Source organism: Anopheles gambiae, chromosome 2 (assembly GCF_943734735.2).
Source record: "Anopheles gambiae chromosome 2, idAnoGambNW_F1_1, whole genome shotgun sequence".
Taxonomy (NCBI): Eukaryota; Metazoa; Arthropoda; class Insecta; order Diptera; family Culicidae; genus Anopheles; species Anopheles gambiae.
In genome coordinates, this window is record NC_064601.1 from 116,036,707 (window position 1) to 116,056,197 (window position 19,491).

The 19,491-nt window shown below is 46.6% G+C and overlaps 1 protein-coding gene across 2 annotated transcripts in view; it reads left to right on the top strand.

Moving 5' to 3' along the window:
- Positions 1–4,467: 4,467 nt before the first annotated feature.
- The window catches only part of LOC1269697 (mucin-19), a 58,747-nt gene continuing 43,723 nt past the window's right edge, over positions 4,468–19,491 (top strand). For both annotated transcript variants that reach the window (XM_061650969.1, XM_061650971.1), the window contains exons 1-2: positions 4,468–7,218; positions 11,649–11,707. The gene's annotated coding sequence lies outside the window, so the exon portion shown is untranslated. The remainder of the gene's footprint in view (positions 7,219–11,648; positions 11,708–19,491) is intronic.

Below are 19,491 nucleotides of genomic sequence, written 5' to 3' on the forward strand. Positions count from 1 at the left end.
GACCGGATATCTTCAAAAAGCAGTCTTGTAGCATCGTGCCGAGCTCTCCAAACACCTAGTCCTCTAATTACTACGACACCTACCTCTAAGTGAGTTTCGAATCGGCCCGTTCACTTCACCGTTTAAAGACACTTTATCGTTACGCCATCCGTTTGCAAACGTTTCCAGACCTTGAAACGTTTTCCTGTTAGATCATGGCCACCGTGATGCATGCTTTTTACATGATTTGCATAGTTACGTCAGGTTGAATCTTCTTGGTCGAAAGAAGGCAAGAGAGAGAGAGAGAGAGAGAGAGAGAGAGAGAGAGAGAGAGAGAGAGAGAGAGAGAGAGAGAGAGAGAAACCGTCCACCTTTTAAACATGCAAATGACATTCATTCTCGGCACACACAGGGCAACCTCAACAAAGAATTGGAAAAAAGTAGGTAAAATTGGTAAAACGGTGGCACTCTCCCCCCACCACCAAAGTTTGAAAGGAGTTTTCGTTTGGCCTAAATTACTCTGTGGCCCAATTCCCGACACCTTCTTCACACACCGGGGGGGTTGGTGGTAGGTTGTCGTCGTCGTCTTAAGTCCGCATTACAACATAAGAAATTATTACCGGAAGAATGCGATGGAGTAGGTGGTAAAGGGTGGATAAGTCAGAAAATTGAATAAATAAACATGTTGATCGTCTTTTGTCCGAAAACCGCCCCAGTCACCTATTGTTTTGCTTTATTTTACGATGCGATGCAAATTTCACATTACGTCAAAGAAAATTCCAACTCAAAATTAAAGTGTTGCGAGTCAAAGTGACGCTACGAAGGCACACACAGGCAATAATCAACAACAACAACAACAACAACAACAACAACAACAACAACAGCACCAAACGATGCAATGACGTTGACGATGATGATGATGATGATGACGCGCCGTCAGTCACCGCCTAACCTTCATGTGCGTGTTTCGTCGAATGTTTTCCTTCTCTCTCTCGCTCTGTTTTTCGTTCAGTGTGGAAGTGTGTGTGTGTGTGGTGGTGGTGGCGGTGGGTGGGTTACATTTTCGTTTTCAAATCACGCTTATCCTTCTTGTTTGGCGCGCTCGACGTAATTGACCTAGAAATGAATTTCGGTCCCTTCTCGTTCTGCTGCTGCTGCTGCTGCTCGCATCGCGCATCGCGGCTTTCTCTTTTCCCAAGCGCGCAATACACACTCTTTCTTCTCTCGGCCCGTCGTCAAGGTTTCACCTTGCACAACACAGACACACACCCAACTTCCATCACACCGATCCCATTATCAAACGGTAACAGCAACAATAGCAACCAATCTCTCGTTCCTTTGGTCAAATCCTTTAATGCGAACAGCGACGGAAGCCGCTAAACTTTGATTACGAGTTTTTAAAGGGGTTGTTAGATGCTGGTGTGTGCTTTAATTGTTTCGCTCTATCTCTTTCACTCCACCGTTGCGGTGTTGTTTTGCTTTTCTTTGTACGGATGATCCTGCCGAGCATTCCTGGACCTGTGTCTGTGGGGATTAAATGTCCAGATATTCAGTTTTTTTCTTCTGCCCAGCATTCCTTCCTAATTCCGACCAGAAAAACCAGTCCATGTTGGTGTGCCGGGGGGAAAAAAGGGAATGTACATACATAGTGGTAGAACACGCATTTATTGAGGTCAGTTCTTGCACGACGAAATGCGCTTGCACACCTGAGTCGGCGTTTTAAGACGCGATGACAGTGGGCCGTCTTCCGCTGACCTTGGGGGCGGCTGGGAAGGGGGGCTTCCCAATAAATGAGTTAACAACTGGGGGCGAAGGGAAGGTAACCTGTTTAGAGTGTGTGTCATAAATAATTTATTGCCATCCAACCGGGCGTCTCCAGAGATAGCCTCAATCCGCGGATGATTTGTGCTGCTGTTTAGACTAATTTCTCTCACGTCCGTTATTCTTCTCGTTAGACGCGTCCAAAGTGTTGCCTTCCTTCGATCCGTCGTCACCTGTAAATCGACACAGCTCCCCCGGCGGCAGCAGCGGCTCTACATTATTCTCCTTTTTGGCTTTCGCCGACCCCAAAACCTCGGCCCGATTCTTTACTGACTTCTTGGGACTTTGCGGCTTGGCTACATTACACACCGGTTTGGTGACTGGCTGTCTTTATCTCTCTCTCACTCTCTCTCTCTCTAATTCGCCAACTCGCTCTCTCGCACGTTCAAGCGCCCGCCGCACCAAGGGAACGAAATTGAGGTCAGTTAAGAAACGGTTTGAACGTGAACTACTACTTTACTCCCCCCACCGCACACACAGACACACACACACACACAGTAGTGGCACCACAGCGGTGTGTGCGAGCGGGGCACTGTACTTACGCACCCGTGCGGCAGCAATCTGTTAGTGTGTGCGAGAACGTCCAACCGCGCCGGGGAGCATGAAACAATGCCGCGAATCGCGAGATGCAAGTATGTTAAACGCACACACACAACAACACCAACCCTTAATGCTCCACCGTCCCCATGAAAGCCGGTTCCGGCGTTTTGCGATCCGTTGGTCACGATACGTGTATATGTGTGTGTGTGTGTTTGAGGGGGGTTTGTTTTCGTGTACACGTTTTTTTCCAATATTCCACCCCAAACGCGCTTCGAGAGCGCGTCATGGCCTACTTCTCACCGGGTTTTATGTTGTCTCGCTTAGTCGAGGGGGCTGTCTCGCTCACACCCGCGTTCTGTACGGTGGAGGGGGTTGGTCGGAAGGGTACGAATGGCAACGGTGGTTGGGGGCCCAGGCTGGGGCTACTACTACATTCTACAACAAGGTACAACACTACACCGAAACGGAAAAGATGCAGAAACCAAGAAGTAGCACACACGGTAGAAACAATGGGAAGAAAATGGTGGTAAGGTAAAACGGAACGATTGGAATTGGTGGATTTTTGTTTTCTTCAAAGCATTCAATTTTACAGATTTTGTGAAACAGTAGAAAGAGATTAAAATTGAAAAGTAAAGAACAGTGGCATAGGATTCGCTCCGTATCTCGTCGTCATTACTGAGGAACGGTAGAACCAATGTGTACTACGACCAAAAGATGGAAGGATCCTGAGAAAAGCTAGCAATTGCTTTAAAGCCGCCCCTGTTCAATCCTTCTGGATCTTTTCACAGATTTCTCATGTTGCACACATACGAAGAGTGGCCCTTTCTTATCACGGTTTCGCAGTCATCCCGCTGGCTTCTTCAACGCAGTGCAGGAGATGCGAATTTTTCGGTCAACGATTTTTTTTTTATATTGGTGGTGGACACGCTCGAATGGTTCGGTACGGAGAAGTGAAAGTTGTCCGGGTACCGATGTCTGTACAATCCAATGACGATGTTGGTTCCGTTTGGTAACTACGGATCAGTGAGCCTTATGGCAAATTGTTGAAACTATTCCTTTTCATGATGGTGTATCTCAAAAATCATCTCAATCTATCACAGAACAAGGTTTGAGAGTGTGACTCTGCGCCCATCTTTTGCATTCCCCTTCAAATGGCCAGCCATCCCACCTCTTCGCGTTAAATTTGACATTCAACCACCATCATCAGCTGTTGGGCGCATGTTGATTTGATATCGATTTCACCGGTTTCTTCCTTCCGGCATTCATCCCTCCTAAACCCCACCCCATCGGCACATTCATCGCTCTTTGCATTTCATGCGAAATGTGTTCAGATTGAGAGAGTTACGGGTTTGTTTTGGTTGGAGCCGCCGTTTGGCACATTTCGTGTGTTTCTTTGTCCATGTCCGAACGTCGGCGTTCACCCGCAACCCTTCCTGCGCCGCGTACAGTGGATGGCTGTAACCGACCAATCTGGCCAATATGTACGTCGTTTAGGGGTGGTGAAGGAAAGTCGGACGTCGGCAGAACCTTTTTCAGCCTAATGTCTTTGTTTGCGGATACGATTATTTAAAGGCCAGGATAATGATGAACCTTTTAACGAAACAGTGAGAAATGTAAAAAGAAAAACCATCGGAAGGTTTCCCCGAAAACTGTGTCCATCGAACAGCCCATTGTGTGTGTGTCGGCCTCCTTTGTTGAATGGTTCAATGGTGAAAACCTCAAGTACTGGGCGCGCACAGTATAGACGGATGCTGCAGGGCCCGTTCCACGAAGTGGCGTGGGCGCGATGGTGTGCGTGTCGCTGCGCTGCTTGTGTTTGTGTTCGGCTGCGGTGTGCCGTGTAGCGACTGGCACACTCATCTCGCCAATGAAAGGGGAAAATTCATAGCATTAGACGGATTTGGGAGGAAAAGGGTAAGCAAATCGCTTGTATCACCCTTTAAACAATAAACTAAAATAAAACACAATTTTTAGGACAAGAAACAACCCCACGGAAGGTAAAACGGATGCAATTCCAGCACAAAAACAACCCCCTTTCTATTTTGGCCAATCGCGAACCAGCCGCACACCGTGTGCGTTCGGGGGTTCGTGCCCGACTCGGGTGCGCGCTCGGGTCTGGCCTGGCCGCGTTCGCATCGGCCAGTACATTTCGTGTAGAACCGCGGTCGCGAACGGTTTTGGTTGACGCGCTGCCGTGCTGTAGTGCGCCTTCCGCTCCCAACACCCAGCCACAAATATAGAGACACACAAGGAGAAGAAGAGGAAGTGGAAACGGGGGAAAAAAACAGTCCAATGGTATTTGCGGCCGTGAATAGTACGAAAAAGAAGAAGAACTAGCAGCAGCCAGAAGTCAAGTAGAAGTGAAGCAAAAAAAAAAACGAAAAACAAATCCAACCGTCATCGAGTGGGCAAACGGATGTGAATTTGGCCGTCCTAACTCTAGCCCTTGTGCATCTCTCTCTGTGTATGTGTGTGTGTGTGTGTAAAGTGAATTGTTGCAAGTGCGCTCTGCGGTGAAAGAAGGTGCAACAACAGCAGCACGGGAAGAGGAGCAGTAGGAAAAAGCACTTCACTGCTATTGAGAGAAAAGGGAGAAGAAGAAAAAGAAGAGGACGGCGCATCGAAGTGAACATAAAGTACAGTTAGAAGACAGCGCGCACCACACACATTACCAGCCGGGGCCGCCTATTCAAGTGTGCGTGAAAGAAAGAGAGCGACATAGTGACAGCTAGACACGGTATGAAGGGGGCGGCACCACCGGAGGAAAGGCAAAGCAAACAGTTGGAATTTGGAGTCGAGGAGCGCTTGCTTTGTTTTCCAGTGCACTGCCACCACCACCACCACCGCCGCCAGAAACAAATGCACGACGTCTAATTTCGCGACCCCCGCGTGCGACGGAGCAGAGCACAGGAGGAGGACAAGAGCATTCCGTTGCACTGTGTGCGTGCGTGTGTGAGTGTGTGTACTTTTTTGTGATTTAAGTGAAAAAAGACACTGAGGTGTGCAAGATTTGTTTCGTGTATTTCTCACCCCCATCAAGAATCCCGCAAGCAATGTGTGTGTGTATGTGCACCGGTGTGTGTGTGCTATTAACGTGACGTGAGTGCGTGCGTGAGAGCAGTGTGTGTGAGTGTGTGCAATTGGCAGCTAATTAAGTGTCAATTGGCAAACCGTCCCGTATTTAAAAAAAAAACTCCCATCTTCACGTGTTTTCGTGTGTGTGTGCCTGGGGGTGTGTTACAAGGAGACCTTCCCTTCCCCTCGCTGCATCTCTTCACATACATAGTCGCACCTTTTTGGTGTTGGTTAGCAACCGACCAACCCCCCCTTTTGTTGCTGATTGAGTAATGCGCACACTTGACCGTGTGTGCGCGCGCGACTACTTTGCTAGTGTATGTGTGCGTGTGTGAGTGTTCGCAATAGTTAAGCACCATCAGTCAGGAAATTAAAGACGGTTAAATCCGTCTCACAACCCCCTCCCGACGGCTTCCTTCGAACAAGACGTGTGTTTGGTGCGTAAATCGTTCTGTGTTGTTGTGCGTGTTTGTATTGGGGTACGACCATTTCTTGTAACGCAAGTGAATTGCTTCCTACGCGTCCAACCACAACAACAACAACAACCCTTGTAGAGGAAAAAAAAAACACACACACGCGCCGTGCGCTGTGATCAGTGATCGTGTCGGTTCGTGCGCACTCCGGTGTGCGCCTGTGCGCTTGTGTGTAGTAGTGGTGATCGTGATTGTCCCTCCCCCTCCCGTGAGTGCGTGCAACGGCGGAGGGTTGCGAAGGGGTGCATTATCATCATCATCATCATCGTTGCGTTGCTTTGCCGAGTTCATCGTGTGTCTGTGTGCGGGTCTGTTTTTTTTCCTCATCTGTGATGCAAGTGGTGTGGCAGTGTTGGTAGAAAAAAGAGAAAAAAAGAAAGCCACGCCACTGCGCGATACAAGAAAAAGTTTAGTGCCCTGCAGCGATATTGTTTGGGAGGGTGAGCCACCGCGCGTGTGTGTGTGTGTGTGTAAATTAGTGGATCAAGAGTGTGAGAAAAGAGCAAAGAGCTTTGCGCATCTTTCGCACTGCTGCTGCAGCGTGTGTGTGTCGGAATGGTGAAAACGGTGCATTATGGTGTGTAGAGCAAATGCGATATAGCATTTTTGTGTTTTTTTGTTGTGTTCGTTACTCGTCCGCTCCCCTGTTGCTCCCCGTTTTCTATTGGTTTGTATTGGCACGCGCGCCATCCCTTTCCGCGCAACAGCTGCGTGCGGGTCGTGCAACACAGCAGCGCAAGTGACATCAGGAGCGTGTGTTAAAATAGAAATATAATTTAATTCCGCGCAATTCTGGCTCAGCTCGTGTGTGCTTGTGTGTGTGTGTGCGCGCGTGTTTGTGCATGTGCAGGCTTATGTGTAAATTGGCCGTACAGTGATGATGGAATTGCATCCACGGCTAGAAGCAGTAGTAGCAGCAGCAGCAGCAGCATCGATAAGGCGTACCACCTCCATTTTTTCGCTGCAGCGCAAGCCTGATGGCACGTGGGGCAATGCTAGTGCAATGGCAACTGCGACGACAGTGAGCGAAGGCCACCACCAGATCCGTAGCAACGGCAACAACAACAACAACAACAACAACTACCTGTCTACGTGACGTTGTGCAATCGGTGGAACAAATGGAACGGCAGCGTACCGTCATCGTCTGGAGTAAAGCAGTAAAACAGTAGCATCCGTTCTACTACTTCTAATACTCTAGCGCTAGTACTAGTACGACGATTACTACTACTACTACTACCACTTCCCAACTACAGTAGGCAAATTGTGCACCAAAGCGCAACACAGCACAGCAGAGATCTGTTCCGCGAGTTTGGTGTGTTTGAAAGCAGAGGTAAGAAAGTGCAGCTCTTTTGCTTTGCTTTGTGTTTTTCTGTCTATGTGTGTGTGTGTCTGAGTCCAACAAAGATCGCAAAAGGGAAACAAAATCGTTTACTTCAATTGCACTAGCAACCCCCCCTTCAAAATTGTAACTAATGTGGGAAATTAGTATCACGATTTTCCCACCACCGTTTGTGTCTCATTCTATTTTGATTTAACTCGCCATCATTACGTCATTTTGGGGTTTTTTTTAAATTTCATTCCCGTTTTGTTTGTTGTGCCATCGAGGTAGTATCTCCCTCTCTGAACGGTTGTTTATTTTGCTATCTTAATGCATGATCGGGATCGATAATTGTCTGCCAGCTAGCAGGTGGTTTTAAAGGTTCATTTTGTAATTTTTGTCAAAGTAATTACCATCAACAGATTAGCTTCATTCGGAAAAAAAACTTCATCACCCTCATCACCTATTAGGGGATGGTTCGATAAGGGATGATTTTCTGCTGCAAAATGTCACCCATTTGTGTGTGCTTTTGTTGTGCTTTTTTCTATGCAAATTTTTGGGGAAAACTCCTATATAATACTTTTCTCTCTAACAATGCGGATGATATTCCAACAAGGAGCTGCTGTTTATCTGTACTTTCCTCTCGGAACAGATCCGGTTTGGTGGAAACGGTTTGAGTGGCAAATTTCTTCGAAAATCCGATCTAGTTTTGTGTACTGTTCTGCAAAACACAAACACACACACACTCTTCGCTCGATACGGGGAAAAGCATCGGAAGCGGGTTGCTTTGTTACGGTACAGTCATGGCAAAGTTTTCCTCGCTGTGGAGAAAGGTAGAGAGCGAGAGAGAGAGAGTTGTGAAAAGCTGCAACCATTCCTGCTGCTGCACTCGCCATCGATGCACCTTTTTATTTGCATCATTAGAATCGTTGCCATGGCGAACGAACCATTTGTCTGTCTTGTTTATAGCCGTTTTGCTCGTTGTGTTAGAAGCCAGCAAAAAAAAGGAGACATACTAAAAGGAATCTCGAGTTTTATGCGAGTTTGCGAGCACTAATTAGATGTGCTGGCACGGCGGTACAACAGATATGACATGTTTATTGTGGCAGAGAGCATCGAGGAACGATGCTTTTTTCTTCCTGTTTAGCATAGATTGAATGGTTTATGTTTTGCCATTTTGTCGAGACACGGTGGAAATCTATCGCCCACGGGGCTCTGTTCTGCACACGGCGCAATTCAATTAGTCTATCGGCGGACTTCTAGGACAACCCTCACCCCCCACATCACCTTCCTCCCAGCTGGGCGTATTGTTGCGGAGGAAGTAAAGCTGCAATTCAAAACACTATCTCCTACAGTGTTTGGACTGTTTGTTTCGCCATGTACTCCACGGCCCAAGTCCGGTCTGAAAATGCTTCCGATGATGTGAAACGCGCTTTTATTTATTTTATATCTACCAGTGCGATTCTTCGTTCGAAGCATGATCATCGAAGCTCATCGTCGTCTTGCAGCCAGATTGGCAGCAGTTAATTGCGCTGCCCGCGGCATTTGCGTTCTTCCGACTGCAAAAATCGAACGCGAATCACAACAATGCTGTTTGCATACAATTCGATAACAACAGTTTGTGTTCTTTCATTTCTTTCCTTTTCTGTAATGAAATGAATGTTGTTTGTTGTTTGCTTCCTGTGCAATGAGGTGTGTGTGTGCGTTCGTTAAATTATTCATCGAACCTGTAGACGGGGGCGAGATAAAAACAAGCAACATAACGAGGCGATTACTTCTTATTCAGTGTTTTTTGTTTGGACGACAGAATGATTTGTTTGTCGATTGACGATAGGTCGTGGTTTTTGCTTCATTTGTTTTGACTACAGTCAGATGAATCATTGAGTGAATTGTTCTTCCCATTCTTTAATAAAAATCTGCTAAAAGCTCTCACACAAAGCAAATGTTTGCATGCGCCTCAAGCTTATGTGTGTGTGCTCTACAAAGCCTTAAACAAGTGTCACTACCACCATCGATCAGCCCGGCCAGTCGGCGCTGCTGCCCGCTATTATCAGCTGGCCCTTCTTCCAACAAATGGCATATTATTTCAGCTCGTATAAATTCGCGTCATTTTACACAGACACTGCGGAGGGCCGTTCCCGAGGGTTGCGGGTTCGGGATCGTTACATAACACTGAATCAGCTCACGCCTTCCACTTCCTCCCATGCCCTCCCTCCTTCCCAAGAGTTGCCTGTCCACCCCGATATGTATGTCATCGTGTTTTGCTGACACAGATGTTCGAGTGCAGAAACCTCAAGTTTCACGGGAGTTGTTTGTGCGTTGGGTGGCGGACTTCTTTCGTCTTCTGTTTTTTTTTGCTGCTGCCTTTTTGCCTTTCCAAGAAAACCAAAAGCCTCCTCACCCTCGTTTGCCTTCCCCGCTAGAGGGCTGTAGGGGTTTGTTGGGGTAGGTTTGGGAAAATGTTACGTATCCGAAGGCTGTAACAGACTCTGTTTACCTGGGAAAAAAGAGGACGCAAAGGGGCAGTGCTCCGGGACGCGAGAATTCGGCAATGGAGCCGATCTTTAATGGAAGGGAAATGGATTGGAAATGGCCTCCTCATACGAGATGATTCGTTTGGTGGCACTTTGTTTTTGGGATACGAGCAGGAGAGCAATTTCCAACCTAAAAAAAGACGCTAGGATAAAACGTTACACTTTCATACGATTCCGGGCCGGGCCGGGCTTTATTTGCGCCAGCCAGAAAATCCAGGCTCAATTTTATGGCACCGACTTTTTGATTGACCGTCGTACACTCGGGGCTGCTCTGCCGTGTTTGTCCCTGCAATACCAACATTGTACAGTGCAGAGCGTAATAGTAGCACAGAGTCCCCCAGCAACCTTTGTTCATTGTGTGGTCGATGGTCGCCTACTTCGATCGACACACACACTACACTTTTGTAATGTGGCAGAGTTTAAGGTTATGCTTGGCACCGTACTCCTGGACTGGCGAAGAAGAGGAGGACTGTGTATGGCGTTGAAGCTGTTGGTTGTGCACGCGCTTTCAGCTGGGGCCTGGTGTGCCTGGTGGCATTGAAGGTGAATAGAGCTGTGCTTTCGCTGTGTCAACGTCGTCGCTCAACTACCATTCACAAACAAAACGTTTGTGTTGAGCACCACCGGGGAGAGGGTCATCGGGGAAAGGAGGGATCGGGGCTTTATGCTGACCTAGGCATAACAGACAACGGTCCGGTGCAACGACGGCACTGGCTGATGTTGGGTTTGTTTGCCAGCGAGTTTGCCAACTTTGCTGTCGGTTCACTGTGTTGAGCCATCTCTTGCTCTTAAATCTAGCATTTAGTCCTACTAATGTCTAGGATGTTAGGAACCTATTTAAACAAATCAAATTGACACTTTTACCGACAAAATACCAAATATTGTTTGTAGCAGCATTCGTAAAATGGTTGCAATTCCAATGAAATGCCAACAACTTCCGGTGCGTCCAAAAGGATGCTAGAAAACGCTCAGCGCCTACTCGTTGGTTTCTCCTACAAAACATGGAAATGATTGTTGATTCCAATATGAATCATCAAACATTCCAACGGAGGAACGATTCGCGTTTGAAGCGGCTTCCTTCGTCGGGAGGAGCTGAGCTTCACGTGGGCAAGGGAGGGTGATGTTTTGTGTGTGTGTGTGAATTTTCTCAAACAGCGGTAATCATGTTTAAAAGTTCGCCGCAAAGGCAGTGCGCTGAGCTGAGCCTCTGAAAGGAGGGCGGCCTTGAAATTGTGATAAATTTTGCACGTGCTTCGTTGCCGATTTGCCCCAACGGTGGCCGAGATGGGGATGGTCGGTTGGAGGTCACGGTTCGCTTCCCCTTCCCATGCACAACAACTGCCGCCACCAAGATTATATTGGCACGGCGTATGGGATTGTGTGTGTGTGTTTTTCTCTTTCAATAATCGAATATTCCCAAAGAATAACACAATTGAATTTGTTGTAAAACTTTGCCGTCGATATTATGACTTTGCCGTCGGCAGAGAGGAAGGAAGAGCTTAGTTGTTGTTTAGATAGTGAATAAGCCGTCCCGTTGTACGCGCCGATCCGATCCGGGTAGGCTTTAAGGCAAGCATAAGGGTTAGCTCAGGGTTAAAAGAGCACGTCACGTCGCTCCACTCTTCCTCTCTTTTCGACTCTTTCCGTTTGCGTGGCGGCTCCAAACGGCCGATTTAACGATCGTGTTGTAGATGTGTGTGGTTGATTCATCGGGTTGGCAGCATACCAAACCCTCTCGTCTCGTGTGTGTGTGTGTGTTTGTGTGCGCAACAAAGCTTTTTCATCACGTGTTTCCATAAGTGTACGGTATCGATGTTTGAATTGGTTTTTCTAGAAAAGTTTCTTTTAGTATTAAAACAATACATTTTTACTAATAATGTTTTCTTATACTTGTATGTACCGTTTCAGATTTTAACAATAAACACACACAAACATCGTGCTCAACATTCTTCTACCATTAGTTTAAGGTGAGTCAACAAACTAGTTTGTAATGTTGGGATCAACAGTAATCTACCAACATGAATAAATGGTAACAGAACATGCTCCAGAAGCATAAGAAATGAAGTTCCTGAATGGGTGTGATGTAAGCTCTCCAGTATCAGCGGTCATTGTACAGTTTAAAGAGCTTTTCAACGTTTGCTTGCCACATTCTTCTGTACGCTTTTTCTTTTGATCGTAGTGAAGAAGGTTTTAATAGTGTTTTCGACTAACTCCCATCGCTCTCAGTAGCATTAGAGCTACTTTGGGTTAGATGTAAACGTATTTGTACTTAAAAAAAGTAACCATAAAGCTTTAAATTAGCCCGAAAAAGAATGCTCAGAACGGGAGTGTAAGGCATCGCAACGCAACTAATTAACTAATTGAATGCGCTTCGGCTACGTTTTCATTACTTTCACATTAATGAATCGTGAATTGAATTACGCGGTCCATAATGTGTACCAGCTTTTTTAATATACGTCCTTATCACACACCACATCTGCAAACAATTCCACCCAACCGGGGCTGTGGGCTCACTTGTTTTTTCCTCCACAGTGCATTTACATCCACAGCGCCATCGTCAAACAACTTCGCTTCCCTTCTGTTGTTCGCACACCACTACTAAATACACTGTTAACAAAATTCCCCACAAATTGCATCCTTTTTTGTTTGCAGCTGCGCCTAGCGTGTGGCGAGAAAAAGGATGTGTCACAGTGCTCCATTCGTCCGTCCAACGAGAGAAAAGGATGTGTGTGGCGGGTGTGGTGAAGGGGCAATGTTGGTTTGTGATGCTGCTGCGCGCATCAACACCCCTTGTTTGTGCGTATTTGCAGCGTATTTTTTGAGTTTGCAACCATGCGCTGGTCTTTGTACGCTGCTGGCTGAAATTAGTTTTTCGCCTCGTTTGGGTATCCGAAGCGAGGTGCGAGGTGGAGCAAGAGGCACTGGTGACGTTTTTTGCTGCTACTTTGTGCATCAAAAGCACTTCCGTTGCCAAGGGAAACGGATCCTGTGCGTGTGGGGGGTAGTGGTGGCGGTGATGAGGATGGTGCTTCTGCTGGGATCGATTTCATCACGAGCGGCGGGAAAAATGGTAAAAAACACCAGCCCGGAATGCCGGGAAAGCTGAAATGTTGCGATGATGTGCCGGTGACGTACGAAAGGTTCCTTTTTTGTTGCTTTGTTGTCTGTCGACAGTGGTGTGCGTTATCGTGTGCCAGCTCACCATGGAAACTCATCGGCGTTGCCGTACCCGTGTGCGGTAGTGTTTGTGTGTGTCACCGTTCGAATCGACCAGGAGCACAGGAGCATAAGGACGATGCGTTGTTGGGTCGTGGCTTTAGCAGTTGGGGTTGAGACTGAAGTTACACTGTTGTTTTGCTTTTGCCTCACCTGAAGAAAGTGTATGTTCACCTCCCCCCCCTCCCATCGCTTCTTGGCAGTGCCGGTAGTGTAAAGGTGCGGTTGAAGTTGAGAAGTTGACGAGTAGTGAGTGACCCACTTGTAGCGAGCGTATATGACGCACAGCAAAACAAAAAACAACAAAAAATCGTTGCTGAGGCAACCGGAATGATTGGATTTCGGTGCTCGATTGTGACTGCATGATTGGGATTGATTTTTCGCTTTTCTCTTTTTATGCCCACACATTTACTCATTTCAGCGTACTGTCCGCGCAGAGTACGCAAATGATGCATTTAGTAGTGAGCGTAAGTGGAGAGCGTTTCAGAGAAATTGGATGGTAAATTAAAAAGGGTGCAACATCTTTTTTAAATATTGCATTCTGTGAACGATTAAAACCAAACGAATTAAGAACATAAAATGTCAATTGTCTTGCTTGGTTTTTATTACGATATTAGCAGTGCCATAAATCGGGTGGTATCTTAGCGTCGTGCTAAGCGGCTGGATTGATACTCTAAAGCACGTGAGTTCAAATCTGAAATCAACTGTGAGTGTGATGAGGCTCATATGAGGCAAGACATTTTGGTGTTGGATTTACGCTATTTAAAGATATAGCATTAGTTTAGCCGTGTACCACACTTCCTTCTCTATGCCAAACACGTATTATATGTACTGGGATTATTCAGTCAGAAATGAGTAACTAACGAAATCTCCTACCTTTTGATTTTGCTATTATAATCTGACACAGTTGTCACATTGACGGACAAGACTGTGTTGTTAGCTCTAAGGACAGTTAAATCCTTTTTAATTCGCACACCTCTTATGCTGTTTTATGTGTGTCACTGCCGCTACGAAGGATTGAAACAATACCCGGTAGACGAGATAAAACACACTTCTACCGTGAGAATCGATTCGAATCTTGCCTTCACTGCCCTGCTCCTTATCCATCAAACCTGTGGCCAAACTCGTACGACAGACGAAGTCGACGATTTTTTCTGCCAACTCTTGCGTCCTCCGTGCCGAATGCGTGAGAGAGCCCGTTTTAGCATACAGATCACGTTCGATGGTTTCGTTTTTCCTGTTTCTCTGTCCCGAACATACACCGCCATACACAGTGTGTCCATCTGGAGGCTCAAGAGTTAACACACACCTTCGGAGCGCTTCCATCTGCCGCGATTGCGTGCTCTATCGTCGATTGTCTTTCCAGGAGGGCCGAGCGTTTGAATGTGTCGCCGTGAGCGATCACGAACTGAATTGAGCCTTGTTTCATTTTTTTGTTCTTTGCTTGGCTGTTTCTTTTCAATGTCTTGTTATTTTTTTTGTCATAGCGCTTCTCATTTCCTGTGCCCGAAATAAATGAAATTCATGTTTTAATTGGCTCGCTGTGCTGCGCTGTGCGATATTATTTAAACCCTAACTCCTATCACTGTGCCAAGCACAGCTATCGGCAAAACAAAATTTTGATTGTGTTGTGCAAAAATATTTGCCCTCAAAAAATCCTACTTGTCGTCTTTTTATGCGCTCTCATGGTGGTGGTGGTGTATGTGATGGTGAGCGCCTCTTATGTAGGTTACAAGCATGAGCCCTTCCTTGTGCGTACGGCTTTTGTAGGTTTGCGTTTTCTTTGCGCGGCGTTTCCTCTACCGGGTGGTGGTGCGGGGTGCGTATGTCATTTTTTCGACTTTTTGCCATTTCATCAATTTCGGGTCTGCCGGTTGAGGGGCCGGCTCTCGGCGGTCGTTTCGAGCCTATCGGGGCACCACCATCACACGGCCCCGATCATCGCCAACGACTTTGTTGTTGCGTATTGCGTGCTGCTGCTTTATGCTTGCCCTTCTTCGTTTCCTCCTGCTCGGTGTGCCCTCGATTTTGTGGTCGTGTTGGTGGTGGTGGCCACTCTGCCACTTGTTAGTGACCCAAATTCCACTGGCTCTCTTGTACGTTGTACCAGACGGAGTTTGTGTGTTTTTCCTCTTCTTCCTTTACAGCCATTTCATGTGGCTGTATGCTTCTGTGTGTGTGTCTGTGTAGGATATTACAACTCACGCATTGGTTGTGTCAGATTTTGGTGGACATACATTTAGCGCTTGCTTTCCGGCGCAATAGGGAAAGGTATTTTTTCGTCGGTCCATTTGATTTTGTCTTTTGCGTCTGTGTGTGTGTGTGTGTGGGGATGAAGAAGCATAAAAGAGCAAAGCTTATCTCTTGTACAGAGATGTTGAACATTAACAAACTTTGGCCCTAGTAAACATCAGAAAACGTGCCTCAAAAACACATTCGCCGGCAAATGACTTCAAGATCTGTGGAATCGTCTTTGGTTACATGGGTTGGCAACACAAAAAAAATCGGCGTCATGAGATGCAGACAAGCTGAAGCCAATGTTGCGAGACTCCGGCTGAAGAAGGATACACGTACGTGAGCTTGTTAGAGGTCGACGGAAAGTGGTGGTGAAGAAGAAGGCAGGGAGACCATTGCCTTCCGACAGCAGCAAGTAAACGCAAGCCATAGTAGACCAGTTCTGTCCTTTTGGCGTGATTGCTTAAGTAGGTCACATAATGAGTGTCGGTACGGCTGTGTATATACATAGTTGATTGCATGCTTTATCATGTCGTGTGTGTGACAAGGTGATGAGGACGAATTAATGAGCGGGGCTGCTTAGCACTAACTATTTAGCGAGGCTTTCTGACCCAATATTGCACAATATTGACCTTGAAAACGATAGGAAGATGTGTTTTAAAGAGTTCAAACACAGTCCTTTGGTGTATTGCAGACTTTGATGTTATCACCTTTACCACGGGGCATTGGGCAAGCTATAAGAAGTTAATGTGTTAATAAACGCTACATTGATACAAACGATTGCGTTACATGCGTCTCTCACATTCTGCGTCACATACCTTCACTGATGTGATAATGCCATCATTCAGCAACATCCAGACTACCCTCGTCTCGGCCTGTTGCAGAGTGATGAAATTGAGCCACGAGACAGCGGGCACACAAGTACACATGCCCTCATCATCTCTTCCCTACTAGCGTCATCACCTGCTGCGTTTCAGAGGTTGAGATCAGAACGAGAGAAAGGAAGGAAGGAGAGACTGTATGTAGCATATCAACACAACCTACGCACACACACACACACGAACACCAGACGTATCAGCAAATGCTGCCAATTGCAAATGATTGTACGCAGACCGAAATTGTTGGCAAAACCCAGCAAAACAAGCTCCTTCCACACAAAGTCGCGCTTTTATTTGCTCTTTATGCGCGGCATGAGCCTTTGCGCTGCGAGCTGTGAGCGATCAATACCAAAGGAGGAGAAGAGGGTCCCGCATCTTCGTAAAATGACTGCTCCCTTCCCACGTCCCCTCGCAAAGTTGCCAAACTGTCTGTGAGGGGGTCTGTGGGTGGGTGGTGTTTTGTAGGACGCCGGGGGAGGCGCTCTTTTTTTTCGGGAGCATCATTTTCAATGCCAAAGTAATTGACCCAATTGTTTGCCGATGCGATATGCTTCGGCGGGGGCTGCCGCTGCCACTGAGCTGTTGCTACCGCTGTTGTCTTTTAGGTGTGTGGGTAAGACAGAGGGTGATAAGCAGTCTGTTGCTGGCGTTTGAAGATAAGGGAAGTCACAGTCACAGTCTGAAGCTTGAATGCATTTTCTGTGCACAAATACGCTCACAGAGAAGTGAATCTGGGATTCCTCTCTTTTGATTGGGATCAATAAAAAGCCCCCTTTTTGCGAACGATAACCACAATAACACTTGTCACAGAAAGATCTAACGAAGACGATTTCCTTCAGTCTTCAGGTCTTCGTTATGCTGGGCCTAGATTCTTTTAAACTTGTAAGTAGCATTGCATTGTTGTGGTTATTTCACTACAACGATTGTACTTTGTATGCGCTTTTTCGCCGTACAAGCTTCATTCATTCAGCTACAAGGAAATAGCTGATTGCGAATAAAAGCTTCTCCCTTGGGGCTCTTACTTCCCATTTACCCTGGAGGTGTGTCGTTTTTTGTTGCTGCTGTTCTGTTTAAGGGCCGTCGTAGTTTTCTGCTCCGTTTGTGGAAAACTGCACACTCATCCTGTGTGTGTTGTGGGGAAACGGAGAAGCAAAGAAGCACAACATCCGGAATGCTTTAGTGTTTGATTTGGTTTGTGTGTGTTTGCATCGCTATGAGGTTTTCGCGAAAAGAAACCCTGGCAATAGGGGGTGGTATATGGGAAGGAAGGAATAAAAATCCCGACCCACTACACTGGCAAGTGGTATTTCCATCATCAATCAAATGATACGCGCCAGTAGAGAGGTAGAGGAGGAAGAACGGCTCCCAAGGACACACAACCACAGTCCTTGCTGCCACACACAGAGGGGAATCGAACGATTTTCCTCCCTCCCAACACAACTGCAGAACTGCTTTGTGTGCGCTTGCGAATAGTAGAGGTGTCTCGTGCTCCATTTACGGTCTAAGATGGTGAGACTTTTTTGTTGTCGGTTATTGGTGTGTTTGTGCCCCAAAGGACCTTGTAAGCAACAATTTTCTGTACGCGAAGAATGCGCGGTTGTTTGTCGTCCCTCTTCCCTTCCCTCGCGCTCGGAAATGTCGTCGTGTGGACGGGGTGGGATAAAGTTTGTTTTTATGTCCTCGGCCAGGCCACTCCCCTGCCGTTCGTTAGTGTTCCGTGGGAAAGAAGGAAAAGTTTATGTTGCCTTTTCCTCCACCCTCAATGTCCCTGACACTGCTGAGTTGGTGAAGGAGCTGGGAAGAAAAGAGGGGGAGAGAGGGGCGGGTTTATGATGGTGCATCGTTTCGGTAGATTGAACTTTTTTTACACTTTCATTACTTCCGACATCTTTCTTTTTAGTGTGTGGGAGAAGGGGTATAATATATTCTTTCCGTAGAGAAAGCTCTTGCTTGTTCACAACACACTAAAAACGATGCACTGTTTATGATCCTTTTTAAGGGGTTATTTAAAATAATGCGCGGTGTGGCGGCTGTTGTCCTTGGGTTGTTTTTTATTTGTTTTTGAAAAGCTAACTTCTTCTCTTCTTACACATGCTTGGAGTGATGAGAGAGTGAGTAGAAGAACATGACGTAGCAGATAAAGATTTCAGAAGTTGCATTCGATTAGTTGTGGATGTGATCCTGAGGTGAGATTCGATCGGAAGCCCGCAGTGTATGTGATGTGCCTCTTATCGATTGCTATATCAAGGTCGTCCGGAGTGGACGCTTTAATTCGCCTATATGAATCAGTGATCGCAAATGCATGCTGTAAAGCTCATTTGATAGGAGAACCTTTGTGTAAATTGTTGTAATATCGATTGGTGGGTTTCGCTCTGTAATATTAAAAAAATATTTGTTTACTCTCTCAAATACGGATGGTAGATAGGTAAACAACTGTAAAACTCACTTCGCGTCCCGCCGTATCGTTTCCCCGTGCCTCCTGTTAGCGTTCAGATTTTGTTTCGGTGTGTTTGTGTGGATTAACTTTTCCACGTAATTTCGCTTCGCTTGAATGGCTTCACAATTGTTGCGTCGCCAGCGCGCACACCAGCTCGCGGTGTTATGCTGTGTGCTGCGGGGCGCAGTGTTCAAGAGTGAAAGCGCGGTCTGACAAAACACACCTACCTCTCCACCACGGTCTCCTCGGCATCGTCCTGCGGGGCAGTTTGGCACTACAAAAAGCGGTGAAAGCGATACTGCTAGATGTGTATCCTTCCTCTCTTGCGTTGATAATGGGAAATTGTGAAAAATCATCCATGCTTTCACTGTCAAGTACACGGAACACGGAAGGTAGCATGCATCAATCCCTGGAGAGCGACATGTTCGGGGGAGATGAATTTGAATTTGATGAGGCTGCTGACAAAGATACTGGAAAATCGGCAATGAAACTCGTCATCCCAGAGACACACCGTGTTGTTGTTTCGGAATGTGTTTCATTCTTCAAAATAGACCAATTAAGAACCTGCCTTGGGTGGATTACATTTACATATCTTTGGTACCATATTCGGGAATGTAATGTTGACATGTATTGGGAAAAGAAAGATACATGTAAAAATAGATATTGAACGTTTTGGAAGAACGTGTGTGCGTGAGTTTTTAACGAAGACCTGCGGTATACGTTTTATGGTCACGTCGTAATTCGCATACTTACCTTTATCGTCTTTCGTAAGGTTTCACTTTCGATTTTTACCTCCTCCACGCTTCCTCTTCTACCTCGCTCCCTCCCTGGCGGGGTTTTATTGCACTTTCAATCGCTTTCTCATTAACGACTTCTTTTTCTCCTTTGTTTGCTGTAACTTGTGTTACCAGCGGCAGCACCGCACCGGCCACCGGCAGGGATTCCTCTTGCTTGATGACGCGATATAACAGGCTCACTCGACTCG